Below are 17,189 nucleotides of genomic sequence, written 5' to 3'. Positions count from 1 at the left end.
TTTTAGCCAAGGACTGTGAGGGCATGCCGCAATTTTTTGAGACTGAAGGATAACTCTAAATGGAAATATTCACATTACAAATTATTCATTTGAGATGATAAACTATTACTGCTTAAATTTGGCTTTATTTTTATGGTCGGCATGGGAATTTCCTTGGAAGAAAATGTGGTCAAGTTCGTGCTAAAGATTTCATTAAAAGGTGAATCATGACATTATTGTGTAGAAAGGTTGTCAGTAAGTTCTCCCTAAACAGAACAGCATAGACCCACTGGCGCGTCTATTCACTACTGGAGAAGTTGCAAAGACCATGGATCAGGAATCATAACTTTTAAAATCCTGTAAATGTTTTCACTTCCTAAGATTTTAACTTGTGAAGAGTTTTCACCTCTAACTGGCCGTCTGCAAGTCATTAGAGATTAATTTTGTGAGCCTTTGATAAGGAATCTAAAAAAAATGTTGTATGTTTTGTGCCAATGCTACTGTCCTATGCAAAAGGAATAAAACTGAAATCAATGACCAGAGGGCTTCATCAAACCTAGCCTCAAAACTTTTCTCACCCAGCATTCCAGACTCACTTGTTTTCTAAGCCAGCGTTGGGCAAGATGCCCACTACCCATTAGTAAAGACAAGTCATTAGGAGAAATGTGAGCAAAGACACAAGGAGTGGATTTGGAGGGGCACCAAGCTGTGACTCTTCAAGTTATAACTTAGAAAATACTAAATTTTTAATTGGTAGATACACAAATAGCAATTGCTAAAACAAGATGAAAACTCAGGTAAAATGTCTGTAGTCAATGGCAATGAAAGGAAGAAATATTAATATAAGAATTTTTGTATCTATGATTGAGAAATGTTATAGGCTTGGCCAAGAGAAAAGTCATTTTCTGTGGCATATTGGATTTTGTTTATTTACTGCCATAAGCTCATGTAGTATTGCATCTATGCCCTCCTCATTCCTTAGCAACAACAGAGGATACTGATCTTGCTTTGTGACTAGAGATGACACAACAAGGACATTGGTTCAAACTGCAACTAATTCATGAAAGACACTAGGCAAACTCTGACTTGTGTAAGAAGACTGTTGTGCCTAAACCCTTGCTTGAAGGATCTTCATAATTAAGAAATATGCCTCTCATGCCTGAGCAAGGGAACTTTGCTCAATGATACATAAGAGGTAAAATATAATCAGAAGTGATGTGATTTTATTTCCCATTAACATATGGGAAGTGTGTTTCAAAACAGAAATATTACTGAAGAGAGTCTTTGAAAAACTCTTATACACCCAAAAAGCCAGTTACATTTGTTACAAAGCAGAGACTAGCTTGGTGATATACCTTTGAATTTGTTCTCCTTGCGTTTCTATCATTCACTTTTCCCTTCCTCCTTTTTCCTTTTTGCATGCGAAGAATTACAAGTATCAGAAAGCTTTGGTACAGGGTCCTGCTTTTTATTTATCTTTACATTTAACTAATACAGAATCAAATTTCTCTTATTCATTTATCAAAATACAAAATAAAGCAATGCATATTTTAAGCAGTCACTGGATATAGATACCAGATATAACCTTCCTGTAATACCACATAGGGTAGTATGGAATAAAATGTGCCAACCTACATTAGGTAATAGGCATAATGTCAGATACCAAGCTATTGTAAAGGAATATGAAGTTTTTAAAGTTACCTTCCATTTATTGTGCTACTACAGAAAATAGAAAAGCACTGGCATTATCATTTGACAATTGGCATCCTTGGCTATCTTTGGAAAAAAAAGAAGGTTAATGGATGCTTAATAAAGAAAGGAGCATGTGGGTCAGACTGTCCCATTATCTATTCCAGCCCAAGCTATCCACTGATGTGAATGAGCAAGTTTGTTGTAAGTCAACTACCATGATCATTTGTCTTGTGATTTTCCTCAAAATACAGGTTAAACGTCTCATCCAGAAACATGGAAAAGTCCTGTGAGAGAGCAGCAGTGAATGTTTGATTCTCTGCCCTGCTCTGGATCCTTTGATGCCTTTTCATGCTGATTCAAAACCTCAGAGCCATCTGAGAACCTTCTGTACAAGTTCAATGTGTACTTCAAAACTTGTCATTGAGAAACAGTCTTATCAGATTCAGCATTCATAACTCTTGATGAGTTTCTACTCTGTTCCTGACAATCTAGGAATAGATGCTGACTCAACGTTGACTCCAAAAAGAGAAACCTCAACACATATTCTTCCTATGGAAACACACACAGAAACAATACACTGTAGAAGATCAATTATAGGTGGAGGCTGCTCATTTGTTTCCGGCTGCCCAGAACCAAATAATTACACAGAAACTATATTAATAACAACACCGCTTAACCTATTAGGTCAAGCTTCTTATTAGCTAACTCTTACATCTTAAATTAACCTATTTTTATTAATCTGTGTATCGCACAAGGCTGTAGCTTACTGATAAGGATCTAGTATCTGTCTCCTTTGGCAACTACATAGAGAGGAGTATGGGAGTGTGGGGGTGAGTGGCTGTATGTCTCTGGGTATGGATGCCCACAGGTGCCAAAAGGAAGTGTTGGATCTCTGAAAGCTTGAGTGATAAGCAGTTGTTAGCTGTCCGACATAGGTACTGAATTCATATTCAGTCCTCTACAAGAGCTATTTCTCAGGGTTCCTAACTAACCAGTTGGTTGGTGGTCAATATAAATGTCACCTTCACCATAGCTACTAAAGTTCAAGATGACTGTTCACATTCATTTTCTGACTTGAACTCTGCTTAAATACTTATTTTTCTACTACATTGAGAGTTTTTGAAGAAAAACAATCTTTTTCCATTCTTTATTGATCACAGGGTATAACCATCAACCAACAAAGCACATACTATTCTTTTTTTTTTTTCCCCGAGTGAAGCGCTGTTTTAATTATAGGCCCTGGTGAATGAGCTACTGCCTGCCTCTTGCTGTGGGCAGGAAGCCCTCTCAAGGGCTCCTTGACACCGCCAATCAGAGAAAAGCACTAAAATGCCTTTGAACTTGAATTTTTTTTTTGGGAAAAAAAAGAAAAAAATAAAGAAAAAACATACCACTAACTTGTGTATGCATTCCATGACACTCTTGGAAGTTTGGCTCCACTGAACTTCATAAGCACATACTATTCTTAAACAGTTAATTTTGAATAGAACATGAACATTGAGACCAACTGCAACGTATCTACTTGCCCCTGAAATGGACACTCTTTTTATTGCATGGTGATGACAGAGAAGGAATAAATTCTTCTTTGTTGTATCTTCGGGGGTTATATGCAAAAAGTTGTCAGTACTTGCTACATGAGTGGATGATGGCTAAAGTCTTGTTCCTCACAGTTTTAGCCGGGAACCAACTGGAGAAGAGAGCAATAGCACTCCTGATTCTCCATCATCATCAATTTCCTGTTCTCCAGAACCCAAATGACACCTGAAGCCCTTCAGTTCTAACAAATATCAGTTGGTTTCCCACTTCTCTGCTCATCTTCCATTGCTCAAAAGTAACAAAGTAACCAACAAGATCTCATATGACCATCTTTGCAATGAGACTTAAGCGAATTAAGTCAGGCTTATGTAATAATAAGCATTTTGGGATAAAAATGACTATGTCTCATGTTTCTACCTTGCTGAGTGACCTTGAAAAAATCACTCCTTTTTTTCCCTCCAGTTTTATTTTTACATCTTATTTGTAACAAGTTTTCAGGCTGTTTTTTTTCTTTCTTCTTAGATAAAAGTTTCCTTACCAAATGGTAAGAATACAACAACTTTCAGTGTAATTAGAGACAATGTAGGCCCTCTGCAATACAATTACCAATAAAAATGATAATTTTGGGAAACAATTAACTTCAATGAAACAGTGGGTTTGGCATACCCCTCGCCAGCCCAGGAAGATGGCTTGTACACTTTTGCTTGCTCTGGTATTAATCTACAGAGTGACAGAAGAAAGAGACCAGCTGTTGTAGTTTTGGAGAAAAATCAAACTCAGTGCTAATTTTCAATGACAGAAAAAATATGATCATGGTAATTACAGCATAATTACAATGCCCTGAGTCTAATTTTAGCATCACAGTAAAATAAAGAATGGAAAACCAATATAAAGGATGAGGAAAATGCATCAACTTTCTACTTTCTAAAGATAATAGAACCATAAGCAAAGAAGTGTCGGTTTATAGGACAAAATCATTATCTACACATTGTATTGAAGCTCCCCCCAAATTTTTTTAAAGTCATTCAACATTTTTTAGATTAAATAAAGAGATGCAGTGTCCTCTTAAAACAAAAACATTAAATAGGATACTATTTTGAGCATGAGCTAGGCATGGGAGCATATGTCTGCCATCTCAGTGGTGGGGAGTGGGGCAGTTGAAAACAGGTGAATCCTAGGGGTTCTCTGTCTGGTCATTCTGTTCTAGATTCAGTGAGAGACCCTGTAAAGCTAAGATGGAGAAGCGATAGGGATAGATATATAAACCTCTGTCTAGTCTTCAAATTTTCCTGCATAGGCAAGCACCAAAACACACACACACACATACACACACACACACACACACACACACACACACACACACACGAAAGCCTAGTTATTGGTGGGAGACAATTATGGGACAAGATGTATCCAGAAGACCTTTCATTTTATAGTTCTAGTTCTGCATACAGATGTCCATCTGAATATCAGTCTCAAACTGAACTTATGAGACAGAGATAAAGCATTAGCTTTTTTTTTTAAAAAAAATAAGGCCCCTGGTTCTCAGAACTGAGCAACATTTAAACAAAAGAGAAAATTTTTGATTCCAAGAAAGAACTAGCGAGAAGAACATGCATTGGAAACCTTGTTTCACTACACATCAGCTATAGAATGTTCTTGACTTTCCCATGTCTTTTGGAAAAGCTACAATAATTGTTCATACTCATAAGCTTCTTATGAATCATGATTTTTGTACTAGCAATTTGATATTTTATGAATGATGTTTATTAATGGCATGTTCTTTGTCTATCAAATGGTTTCCCATTTTTTTCTTATAGAACCGATCACTTGTATCAGTATTACCTGGACTGCTTCTTAAAAATAAGGATGAGATATAAAATACTAGCATAAGTCACTTGGCTTTAATTGTCCTTTGATCTCACTGGTGGATGATCCACATGCCAGATGATATTTAAAAATGTATTTTTAGGATTAAGACTCAATCAGAACTTAAGGTTGTATAAGTAGACTTACCACTGTCTAGTCTTTTTTCTTCAAAAATATATAATAATTACAGGCTTGAAGATGTACAGAGGCACATCTACACACCTTATATTTATCATGGGAAGTCATATTTTTTCTACTTATTATGCTAAACAAAAAGTTCAAATAATTTCTGAGCTTTGAAAGTTCTTCATGCTTCATGATAAAATAATTGTGCAAAGGTCAAAAGAAGAAAGACCATGAAGGGTTATCTGTTGTCCCTTCAGTGTTTCCATCTTGTCATCTTTGTGTTTGATACTCTTCACTGCCTTTATCATAAGTGAGAGCACATTTTAGGTTAGACCTTTTATTTTTACAAAATGCACATGTAAATCTAAATACAGATGCTTGCAGAAAAAAAGACTGCATTTTTGCTAATAAGTTAAAAAATGGCACTAAATCTTGGTAGTATTTGAAATTTAGGGTTTTGTTGTTGTTTGTTGTTCTGATTTTATTTTGAGCATGCAATTCTATTTGAACAGACTTTTTTCTTTTTTTCTTCTCCTCCACCCACCCAAGTAATAAGCTTTCTGGACTTTCTTCTCTTTCACACATCACAAACAGGCCATGTACAACAGAATAAGGCCTTAGGATGGGATGGGTTTTAAATCTTAAATTTCTTTCCACATCTGCTCCCCCACCCACTTGAATCTGATGTTTCTATCCTCAAACATCAGAAGCCAAAAGCAAGCAAAGAACAGATATTATTTTGAGACAAAAGTGATTCTTGATTCTTAAGAACTTTCTAACATACACAAATTTCCCCTAGAAGAACAGGAAATGTCATGAGCTTTCCTAAATTTGGCTGATGTAATTTCCTCTGTGAATAACACCCTTATAGCAGTGGCTGACATTTACTTCCAGAAATGCATGAATACAGCTGCGGACAGTTGCAGCAGGGGCAGACTTCAAAGGGTTATCCAGGGCAGAATTCATTGAGAAGGTTGTTAGATTATTTCTTTCCTCTTTTGGGCTGGAAGGTCACTTGATGGCTCTCACTAAATGAAACGCTGGTTTTCATACAAAGAGAAAGTATTCAAGAACTCCTTTCAATAGATTTAGCACACACACACACCCCCACTCCACCCGTGACCCAAGATATTTACTTGGGTTCAATTTAAGTCAAAATTTACTCTAAAAAAAAATCATATGCACAGACAGAATTTAGAAAATTTTTGCTGACCTTTTGTCACAAATTATTTATTAAAGATGAGCTCTTAAGGCCTTGCATGGTTTAGATTTCTATTTGTTTCTAGTTTATACTGTTGGATTTCCAAATTTATCTACTTTTCCCTCAAACTGTGCTTCAACAAACATTCACCATATGCTTCAGAGACTAGCACTGGACCAATGAAGATTTTGCCTATGAGGTGATGATGATAGTGTTGATAGGAAATATATTGGCAATAAGTTTTGTAGTATAACTTACATAGTGCTATTTAATATTCAATTTACATTGGGATGTTGGTTGTTCAAAGCTCACCGTCTTCATGTCACAATTTAAAACCATTACAATATCATAAGAATTGACTAAAAACAGAGATCACAACTCACATCTGTGTCTCCAATTAGTATATACTTGCATTATATATTAAGGAATTATCAATAAAATAGGACTTGTCCTGAACCTTACAAGGCTCACAAACACGATATGAAAATTACACAGAAATAATACCAAAGGGGATAAGTATGAGTAAAGTAATTTATATGAACACATCTTAAGTGCAAATCAATTCTGCTATACTTAGATTTTAGTTTTAATTTGTATATTCCTCTCAGGTAACCTTTCTCAGTATTTCATTAATTATTCTCATTTTATTTCATCATATGCATATTTTCTTCATTCTCATATTTTTAACTTATGACTGAAGTTACTTTTCTTCTTGGTTCTGTTTCTTGCTCTACCATTCCAGCCCTCATTAAGTTCTTTTGGCACAGCAATTATGCCCCATACTGAAAAGCCTGGTCCCTGTGTCACAGTGTTTTGTACGCCAGCTTATTCCCACACTCAATAGCCATAACAGTATGGTGGGTTGGAAATAACATCATGTTACATTTTTAGATTAAAGATTTCTTTCACACATTATGGCATATAAGACTTTGCCAAAATCATGAAATAAGTTAGAACTTATTGATGAAGCTGTAAAAAGTAAATAAGTCAATACACATAAAACTCTAAAAAAATTATGCCAGAAATATGGTTAGTACTTGTCAGTGTTATGCAACCAAGTAAAAATTGAATCAAGATTTTATGCAAGTTTTTTTGTCTCTAATATAAGAATTTGTCAGTTCTAAACTCTGCCAGAACTCAGCGATAATATTTAAACTTTACTTCTTAAACCTTAATTATCTCTGTAATATAAATGGACTTTATCAGGAAGTGCTATGTACTTGGCATTCTAATGACCCACACATATAACATTAAATAAAAATTAATCATGAGACTCTTTCTTTTGTTATCAAATGCATTCAAAGAACACTTCGATCTAAAAGCATCCTACCAAACTGTTAGAATTTGGGACAAAACCTATTTGTATCTAAAACAGTGGTTCTCAACCTCTGGGTCATGACCCTTTTGGTGGTGGTGGCGTTGAACCATCTTTTAGCAGGGGAAGACTAAGACCATCAGAAAACACAGATGTTTACATTATGATTCATAACAGTAGCGAAATTGCAGTTAGGTAGTAGCAAAGAAAATATGTGTATGGTCTGGGGTCACCACAACATTAGGAGCTGTATTAAAGAGTCAAAGCATTAGGAAGGTAAAGAACCACTGCTCTGGACTATAAAACTTAAGAATATATTTAAGCTATGTGATTTTGATTATTGATTGTCTTGTCTTAAATAATGTTATTGTCTTAAAGGATGTGGGTGGCCTCAATGTTATCTTCAATTATAGTGGTCACTGATTGGAAGATATAAGGTATTTGAGTCAGAAAGTACTACTTGTATTTGCTATCTATGCACGTATGTTAGGGTTGGATACGTGATGAGTTCTCATGTATTCCTGATATGGATAAAGGAAAGAGAAAAATACTTTTTATACACAACGTCCATCAATGACAGCTAGTTTGAGACCAACATTCATATCAAAGCATGGCTGAAGTGCTGGGGAACTTAATTAAACATGCTTTTGATTCTTTTAAAAGCATGCCTTTAATGCATGTTTTGATAAAATTTGAAGGCATTGACAAAACAGCCTCAAAGCTCGCGCTGGAAGGATCAAAACCTTAGTCCTTCATCAGCATCCCCCTCCACCTAATTTTGCTAGTCTATGAATCTACACAGAAAGAAAGGGAGGCCAGTGTTTTCATTTCTTGTATTTAATGAAGTAGAATGAAATGTGTGGGCAGAAGTGCATTAAAATTTCTACCAAGTCGGTACACCGATTACTTCTTAGTCACTAAGTTGCTTGAAGTCAAAGGTCTAGTTATTAACTAACAACGAAGACAATTAAAGGTAAATAAAAGCATAGGTGAATTCAGCTATTTCATGATGGTCAGAAAAAATATCTACAGGTGAATTTTCAGGGTAGATAAGGAAACTTAGTGAAGTCCAGACTTTCTGTTAAGACCCCTGAAAGATTATATGTATTAAAGCAGACAGTGAGAAATAGATCAGCCTTTATTTAACTGAAAACTAAGCTCAAAATAGTCTCAACTTAGAGTTTAGCCAAATGATTCTCCTTACTTTATGAACCAATTCAGAGCCCCTATCCTTCACATGCACTTCATTTGATGTCTACAATGAAAATACCAGGCAAACAAGTAGATAGCACTAAAAATGAAAAAGAGAATATGAGAAAAAAAGAACAGTGGGAGATTAAAGGCAAACACAGAGCTTGAAATAATTAAAAACAGACTTATAAAGTTTTGAGTAAAATAATAGAATAAAAATATAAAGGTAATAATCTTATATGATTGCCTGAAACTCCAATAGATATCCAGGTAAAAAATTCACTATAACATATATGATTAAGAACTTATAAAATAGGGTAAATGAAAGGTTAAATACAGTAAATCAAAGTAGGAATTAATTAAAATATAAATGCAATCATCTTTGAAGCTGACCATAGGAAAAATTAGGAATAAATATGAAAGAAAATTTAAATAAAAATTAAATTAATAAATTAGTGTGAAACTTTGAAGTGAGTAAATAAAAAAGAGAAACAGAATAGAAAATAAAATTACAAAAGATATAGGAAATGTGATGAGAAGATAATCTTTACCTATAATTTGGTGACCCTGGTAGAAAACATAAGTAGTATTTGTCAGCAGTGAGAATCCACACCTTGGCTAGTTTTCAAAGCGGATGAAATATATCACACCACAAATTCAAGAGACAACTATAAAACCTATGCAATTAGTAAAGAGCAAAACGAGAGGAAAATTGGAAAGAAATTTCAAAATTTATAAAAGGAAAAATACACATCGACAGATATTAAAAAGTAATGCCAAGTGCTGGCTTCTCAACAGAAATGTCCTGCAGATGACAAAGGAATGGCAATTTTCTTACAATGGAGCACCATAACAACTGTCTGTGTTACACCCAGTAACAAACACACAGAAAACCAGAATCTTGGAGAGATGTCCAAAAGAGAAAGTAAAGACATACTTCAAAAAGGGAAATACTGATGTGCTAAAGTGCCAAAATATAGACCAATTAAGTTCATTGTCCAATATAGGCCACTGCACTGAGCAACAAATAAGTTTATAGACAGAAAATGTGTATCTGCTAAAAAGTTATCTATAGTATAGACCATAGAGCTAGTCCCAAATAAAGGCAGTTTTAAATTACACAGGGCAGTCACTGAAATTGAGTGAAACTAAGCTATAAATTAATAACAGAATGTCAGTATTATATAAACTTCTCATGGGATTCACAGAAAATAGTAAGAACTACACTATAAATTCGAAACTCAGAATCAATGTATAGGAGAAAGAATGATGATAAAACCATAAGTCATGGGCAATATTTATAAAAAAAAAACTGGATAACAAAGTATCCTCATGAACCCCAAATTGAAGCAACAGGTGGAGAAGTATAGTCACCCAAAGAAGGCACCAGACATATACCTGGTGGACAGACACACATGCAGGCAACACACCCATACACAGAAAATAATAAAAATGCTTAAAAATCTCCGTAGAATTACATTAAAGAAAGTTTTCACCCAAAGAGGGCATTGGTTATTCTCTGGGACTGGAGTTAGACACAATAGTGAGTTCTCATATAGATGTCAGGAATTGAACCCAGGTTTTCTACAAGATCAGATAGTCCTTTTAATCACTGAGCCATCTCCCTAGTTATTCTTTAGAGATTTTTTAGAATTAACTCGTTTTTAAGTTTTGCATGCATCTATATATCATATATTGCAGATATAAACTATTTCACTATTAGGGGAAAAAGCAAAGAAGGCACATCAACATACAAGTCTACATAAGGATTTTCTCAAGGAGACTGCAACCACCAGGAATAAGACCAGCAGTTGACAAAAGAAATTCGTAATCTTTTAATTATGAAATTTAAAAGAAAGAAATAGGCTGTCAGTGTATTAAAAAGGCAACTGTCCTACTTAACATTAATTATGAAATTGACACAGTCTAGAGTCACCTGAGAGAGGAGTCTCAATTAAATATTGTTTGGGTCACTCTGGCCTTTGAGCATTACTGTGGGGCATTGTCTTGATTATTAATTACGGTAAAGGGGTCCAGCCCACTACAGGTGGCATCCTTCCTTGGGAAGGTGGTGTTGGGACTTCATAAAAAGCTAGCTAGGCATGAGTCTTTGAGTAAATAATCAAGCAACGTTCCTCCATGATTTCCACCATCAAATTCTTGCTTGAGTTGCTGACCTGACTCTTCTCACTGGAGGACTATGTTGCAGAAGTCTAAGTCAAGTGAACACTTTTGCTCCCTTAAGTTGCTTTTGGTCATGGTGTGCGCCACAGCAACTGGAACAAAAGTTCATAGAAGGGAAGAAATATTTGCTCGCTATATATCTGACTGAGGAAAAATTTTCAGAATGTACAAAGACCTTTTAAAAACCCACAAAATATTAACACCTTATTGATACGCATTTTAATATTGCTTCTAAATCTTTGTATCTTCTTGAATTTTCTCCCGCAGTAAGAAAGTACTTATTCTTCACTCTGGCTTATCCACATTCACAAAACCGATCTTCCCAGGCTTGCCGATGGAGGCATTTCTATTTTTTGTTAATTATACCCAGTGCAGTGACATGGCCTCTCTTTTCAAAGATCATAGTTTTGATTTACAGCTGTTTTCATGAGAACATATCTTTTCCCCATGGTGAATCAAAACCAGACCCAGTGTTGTTGATTTAGAACACTTAGCTCTGGGTTCTGCCATCACATACTTCCATCAGGATCCTTCTGAATTCTGAGTTCTAGTAGCACAGCCTCTTTAGCATTCAATTAATAGCTGCTGTAGCACTGGAGTTAGAGGGAAGAAAGCAAGCTATTCTCATGGAAAACATCATTCTTTCATCGGTGAATTCCATTCAGTACAACCTCAACCATCTTTACCAATGGAAACTCCTCGGTTTTGTCAATGAAAATCTAATGAATAGAATATACATTCGGGCCCAGATAAAATCTCACCTTATCCAGGAAGAACATAAATGACACACATAAAATAGAATCCCATGCGATGCGTGCTATAATAAACTCAGTATTTAACATATTGCCACGGAGATAAGGATTGAAGTTAATGTTCTAAGGTAAAATTAGGCAATTAGAGAAGATTTCAAGAAGAGGTCGTAGCCAGGAGAAGGGGTCTTTCCTCTTAGGAGGAAAGGGAATGGGTAGAGAAATCATATAGAGAAGATATAGAAAATGTAACAAGCTTAATGTTTCTCATGGTAGGGAAAATAAAACTCTTCTGAAGATGGTCATAGTCTAGTTCCCAATTACAGCCTTGATTATAGGGATTTTAAACAACAGACAGATTGTCCTGCGGGGCCCCAGTGGGTAAACTCATACATGATCCATAAAAGAGGGAGAAAACAAGACAAGGTCAGAGCCACAGAGAGATTGTTAATGGCATGTGGCTGACTTTGGAGTGGAAGGCGGAGGGGTAATGAAACAAGGAATTCAGGCAGTCTCTAGACACTAGAAAAGTTAAATAGTCTATTATCCCTAGGTCTTTAAACAAGGATCAAGCTCTAAACACCTTCAATTTGGTTCAATAAGAATAATGTTGAGCTTCTGAACTCTAGCAGCTAAAGAATCAAGTTATGCTATTTTAACCACAGTCGGTGGTGGTTGCTATAGCAACAGTAGTAAACTAATGTAGTAGAAGATCATGTCTGAAATGTCATGTGTGTGTGCGTGCGCGCGCGCGTGCGTGCGCGCGTGCACACACGTGCATGCTTAGGGGTTAAAAAGAGAGAGGCAGAGTGTGATGTCAATGGAAAAGAACATGAGGGCTCACTATGCAGAATTTCCTAACAAACGTATTCTGAATTTCCCCAAGAGAATGAGATCTTGGGAGCATGATCCTTACATAGATGCTAGCATTCCATTTGTCTCTGTTATGGTTTTCCCCTTAAGGTTCAGATTTATCAACTATACATCTTGTCCTCTTACACAGATGGAACTCCACGTTGAACGTTGAGTTCCCATTGTACCTTAGGAGCCACTCTTATCCTAAATACAACCAAGCACTTTGCTATTGTCTCTTGTATGTCATGATCTTTTTAGTTGCTGAGAATTCTATCCACTAATAAAAATAAAACCACAAACTTTTATAAAGGCCATAAAACAAGAAAGAGGTCAGACTGCAATAGGAGGGATTAATGCAAAGTCTTAATTAGAATTTTCAAGGCAAGAAAGCTTTTCCTGAGATCTCTCTGCCTCTTATCCAGTCCTCTACTGTTCCAAGCCAATCACGATTTTGTACTTATTTCTTCTTTCATCACTTTGGTTTTAGGAAGTATCAGATTTATTATAAACAGGCTGTGCGAGTGTTTTTAAAGTCTGCCTTTACTTCCCAACTTTAGTTTTTGTCTCCATTCTTGATTCCTTTGTAAAGCAGGCGGCTGGCTATGTGCATGACTAAATTCAGTAACCATGCTAACGGTTAGAGAAGTTCCCAAAATAGAGAGCAGACCACCAAAAGCTGGGCCCGGGAGAGGAAGGAGAATATGCGATACTAGAAGTCCTTGGAAGCATAAGAAAGAGTCTTTTTTTTTTTTATGTCAGCGGGATTTCTCTGGATTAGGAATGATTGCTGGGCTATGTGTATAGTGTTGCAAAATGCAATGGGTTTCACAATCTCTACGTGGTTTTCTGTGAAGTCACTGGTGGCCTCGGCTCTCCAAAACACTTTGGAAGCAAAACAGTGAACACTTTGATCCTCTATGATATCAGTCTTGAGCTGCTAATTGCTTCCAAGTGAATTTTAGATTGCCAAGAGTCTGGGTGGTGTCTCCCATCTGATTCAGTTCTTTCCTCTGCACTTACATATTTGTGCGCTCCCAAAGTCCTCGAAACAACTTACTAGCAGTTAATCCTTTCAATATACCAGAAATAATACATCTGTAAGCTAACCTGAAAATGGAGAGTTATGTTTTTTTTTTTTTATACATTCACTTTTTTTTTACAGGGGACCCAATAAAGACTTGAGTCTCTAATCCTTTGTTTTGTACTTTGAGGGCAATTTCCTCTGCTTTGGGTGTCCAGGCAATGTTATTAAATAAAATGTGTGAGATTTGAAAAACATTGCAGAAAGGTGGCTAGAGAAACAAATATTACAACTGCCTAAACCTGTACAGAGTTTGAGTTTGTTGTTAACTAACCCATTTTCTATGTCCGCATCCAACAAATCAACACCCAATTACATGTGCTTTCTGTGTCCCCTGTAATGTATAAAATGTACAACATAGTCACTTTGTCTTCTCTTCTTGTACTACTCTTCTGAAAGGCAGCCATCTCTAGTCCTCACTACAACTTTAAAATACTCCTTAGTATCTAGTCCTTCTTCCAGTAAACTTCCAGCATCAAATTTTCTTTGGTTACTTGAGTATGTTAATGAAATTAAGCAAATAAAATGCCTTTGTAACTAGATAGATGCCATGCACCGCGCCCCCGTGTCTGCACTCTGTGCGCTGGCACCCAGTTCGTGAGCTTTGGGCAAGAGGGCTGGAGGTTAAGATACACAGACACACACAGACAGAGAGACGGCGACACGAGTCATCCATGAATTCCCCAAGAATGCCCCCTTTATTGTGTTCAGGGGCAGATTATAAAGCGATAGCCACACTCCAGCCAAACCCACCAGAAACCACTCTCCTGCCATCAGGAACTCCTGAAGGTCTCGTGCTCAGAGCAGCTGTAGGCACTCAGATCAGGGGAAAACAAGAAATTCAGGATCTGGGGTCTCACTGCTCCCAACAGATAGATGCTACTGGCAAATTCTCTAACACAGAGAAATCAGTTCTTAATGTTTTCTTCTCTGCTTGCTCCTTGGGATCACAATCTCCCCTTTCCCCAAAATAAGGTGGTCATATCTCTAGACGCTGATGCTGAAAAGTAATGACCACTTATCCCTAGTGGTGGAGTTCAGAGTACTTGGGATGGCAGTGTCTCCCCTTTCCCAGCTTATCCTGTGACTCTCTACTATATATCTCTATTTTGTCACCTTATGTTATGTTTAAATTTCAGATTTCTTTATTTCCTGTGTCTCTTAGCATGCTCTGTCCTCTGCCTGTATTGAACTTAGTTCCAATTTAAGATTATCTCAATTCCCAAGTCTCTAAAAACACTGTTTAGCCATGCCAAGATGTTTATAAAGTCTGAAACATTTCTCCTTATTGTTTTGTAAGTGTTCATGGGAAGACACAAGTAAGGGTCTACTCACTCAACAGAGGGCATTACAAAATAGAAGCATAGATGAGGGTTGCAGGAGCATGGGAGTTTCAGGCAGGGACACCTTAAGTATTAGAGTTTTGTGAACTTGTTGAATCTTATGAGCCTATCTCTTCCTTCCAGCATCTTGCAATTCAAAGGAAGCATCTACATATACTCTAGCCTTTCTTATACTTGCTATTTTATCTGTTCTTCCTCTATTTCCTGGTCTCAACTGAACTTTGGAGAAAGTGATATAGATATCTGATCATATTCTTCCATTTATGCCTGATCAATGGGTCACTATGTCACATCAATAATTGCTTAATATCAATACCTTGATAGATTGTGAGTCTCTGTAGTAAGCAGTGCTCGCTACAGAGAAGACTTTTCTCCTTGTGAGTCTGACAGCAGTATTAATATATGAGTATAAATGCAAATGCACAGAAGGCATCTTGACAAACAAACCACATCCTTTTAACAAAGCAATAGCGATAGCCTGCCAGAAATGTTTAAGCTTTGCCTTGGCTTATAATAGCAAGCAAAGGTTCCTTCTTAAGGAACAGGCCTTAAGTTCACACTTCAAAGAGATTGGATGCACCCATAATAATCATGCCACCATTGCCCTAGTCTATACATCCTGCCTGGTATGCTGATAATAGTATAGAATGAAGATCTCCAAAGCAAGCAAGACTGCCATTAGCAATTCTCTCACCATAGCCTAGATAGAGCCCCTGGTACTAAAAAAGCTAGACTCTTTCTTACAAGAAGGGAGAGCCACTTGTTTATCCAGGGTGCCCAGAACTGAAATAATCACACAGAAACTGTATAATTTAAATCACTGCTTGGCCCATTAGCTCTAGCTTCTTATTTGCTAGTTCTTACATATTAATATAACCTATTTCTATTAATCTGTGTATTGCCATGTGGTTGTGCCTTACTGGCTAAAGTTCCGTTCAGCATCTTTCTAGCATAAGCTGTCATTAGTGTTTTTGATTTTAGCCATTCTGACATGTGTAAGATGGCATCTCAAAATTGTTTTGATTTGCATTTATTTCCCTGATAGCTAAGGAAGTTGAATATGCCCTTAATTATCTTTTGACCATTTGAAATTCTTCTGTTGAGATATCTCTGTTTAGTTCAGTATACCATTTTTAATTAGGTTATTTAGGATTTTAATGTCCAGTTTCTTGAGTTCTTTATATATTTTGAAATATATATATTTCTTTGTCTGAAGTGGGGTTGGTGAAGTTCTTCTCCCACTCAGTAGGTTGCCTTTTTGTCTTATTGACTGTGTCCCTTGCTTTACAGAAACTTCTCAGTTTCAGGAGGTCCCATTTATTTATTGTTGCTCTTATTGTCTGTGTTACTGGAGTTATATTTAGGAAGTGGTCTCCTGTGCCCATGCATTGAAGACTACTTCCCACTTTCTCCTCTATCAGGTTCATTGTGGTCGGATTTATATTGAGGTTTGTCTCTACTGCATGTACTGGGTTTTTGGGATCCTATTCTCTTTGAATGTATACCTTGCTCAACCTGGATGTAGTGGGGAGGGCCTTGGACTTTCCACAGGGCAAGGTGCCTTGCCCTCTTTTAAGATTGAAGGGGGTTAGAGGGAAGGGTGTGTGGAGGGAATGGTAGGAAAGTGGAAGAAGGGGAGCAAGTGGGAATTTGGATTGGTATTTTTTAAGTAATAAAATAATAATAATAATGATAATAATAAAAGAAAGGATGTGAGAGTGAAGAAGGTTTAGATGGTTCTGCAAGTAAAAGAGTGTGGGTCTTTTATTTATTTATTTATTTATTTATTTATTTATTTATTTATTTATTTATTTATTAAAGATTTCTGTCTCTTCCCCGTCGCTGCCTCCCATTTCCCTCACCCTCCCCCAATTAGTCCCCCTCCCTCGTCAGCCCAAATCAAAGAGTGTGGGTCTTAAACACTGTCAAGAGGCTTGGAAGGTCAAACTGCTCCTATCAAGGTTGTTCTTTTTACTATGTTGACCTCTTTTCCTTGTGCAATAACATCTATATTAATCCGGAAAACATTAGAATATCCTTTCTCTGCTTGATTACTTGATTACACATAGCA

Source organism: Alexandromys fortis, unplaced genomic scaffold, assembly GCF_014885135.2.
Source record: "Alexandromys fortis isolate MF-2015 unplaced genomic scaffold, M_Fortis_MF-2015_v1.1 scaffold_2_1_26212458, whole genome shotgun sequence".
NCBI classification, from domain to species: domain Eukaryota; kingdom Metazoa; phylum Chordata; class Mammalia; order Rodentia; family Cricetidae; genus Alexandromys; species Alexandromys fortis.
Note: the sequence above shows the minus strand (reverse complement) of the source record.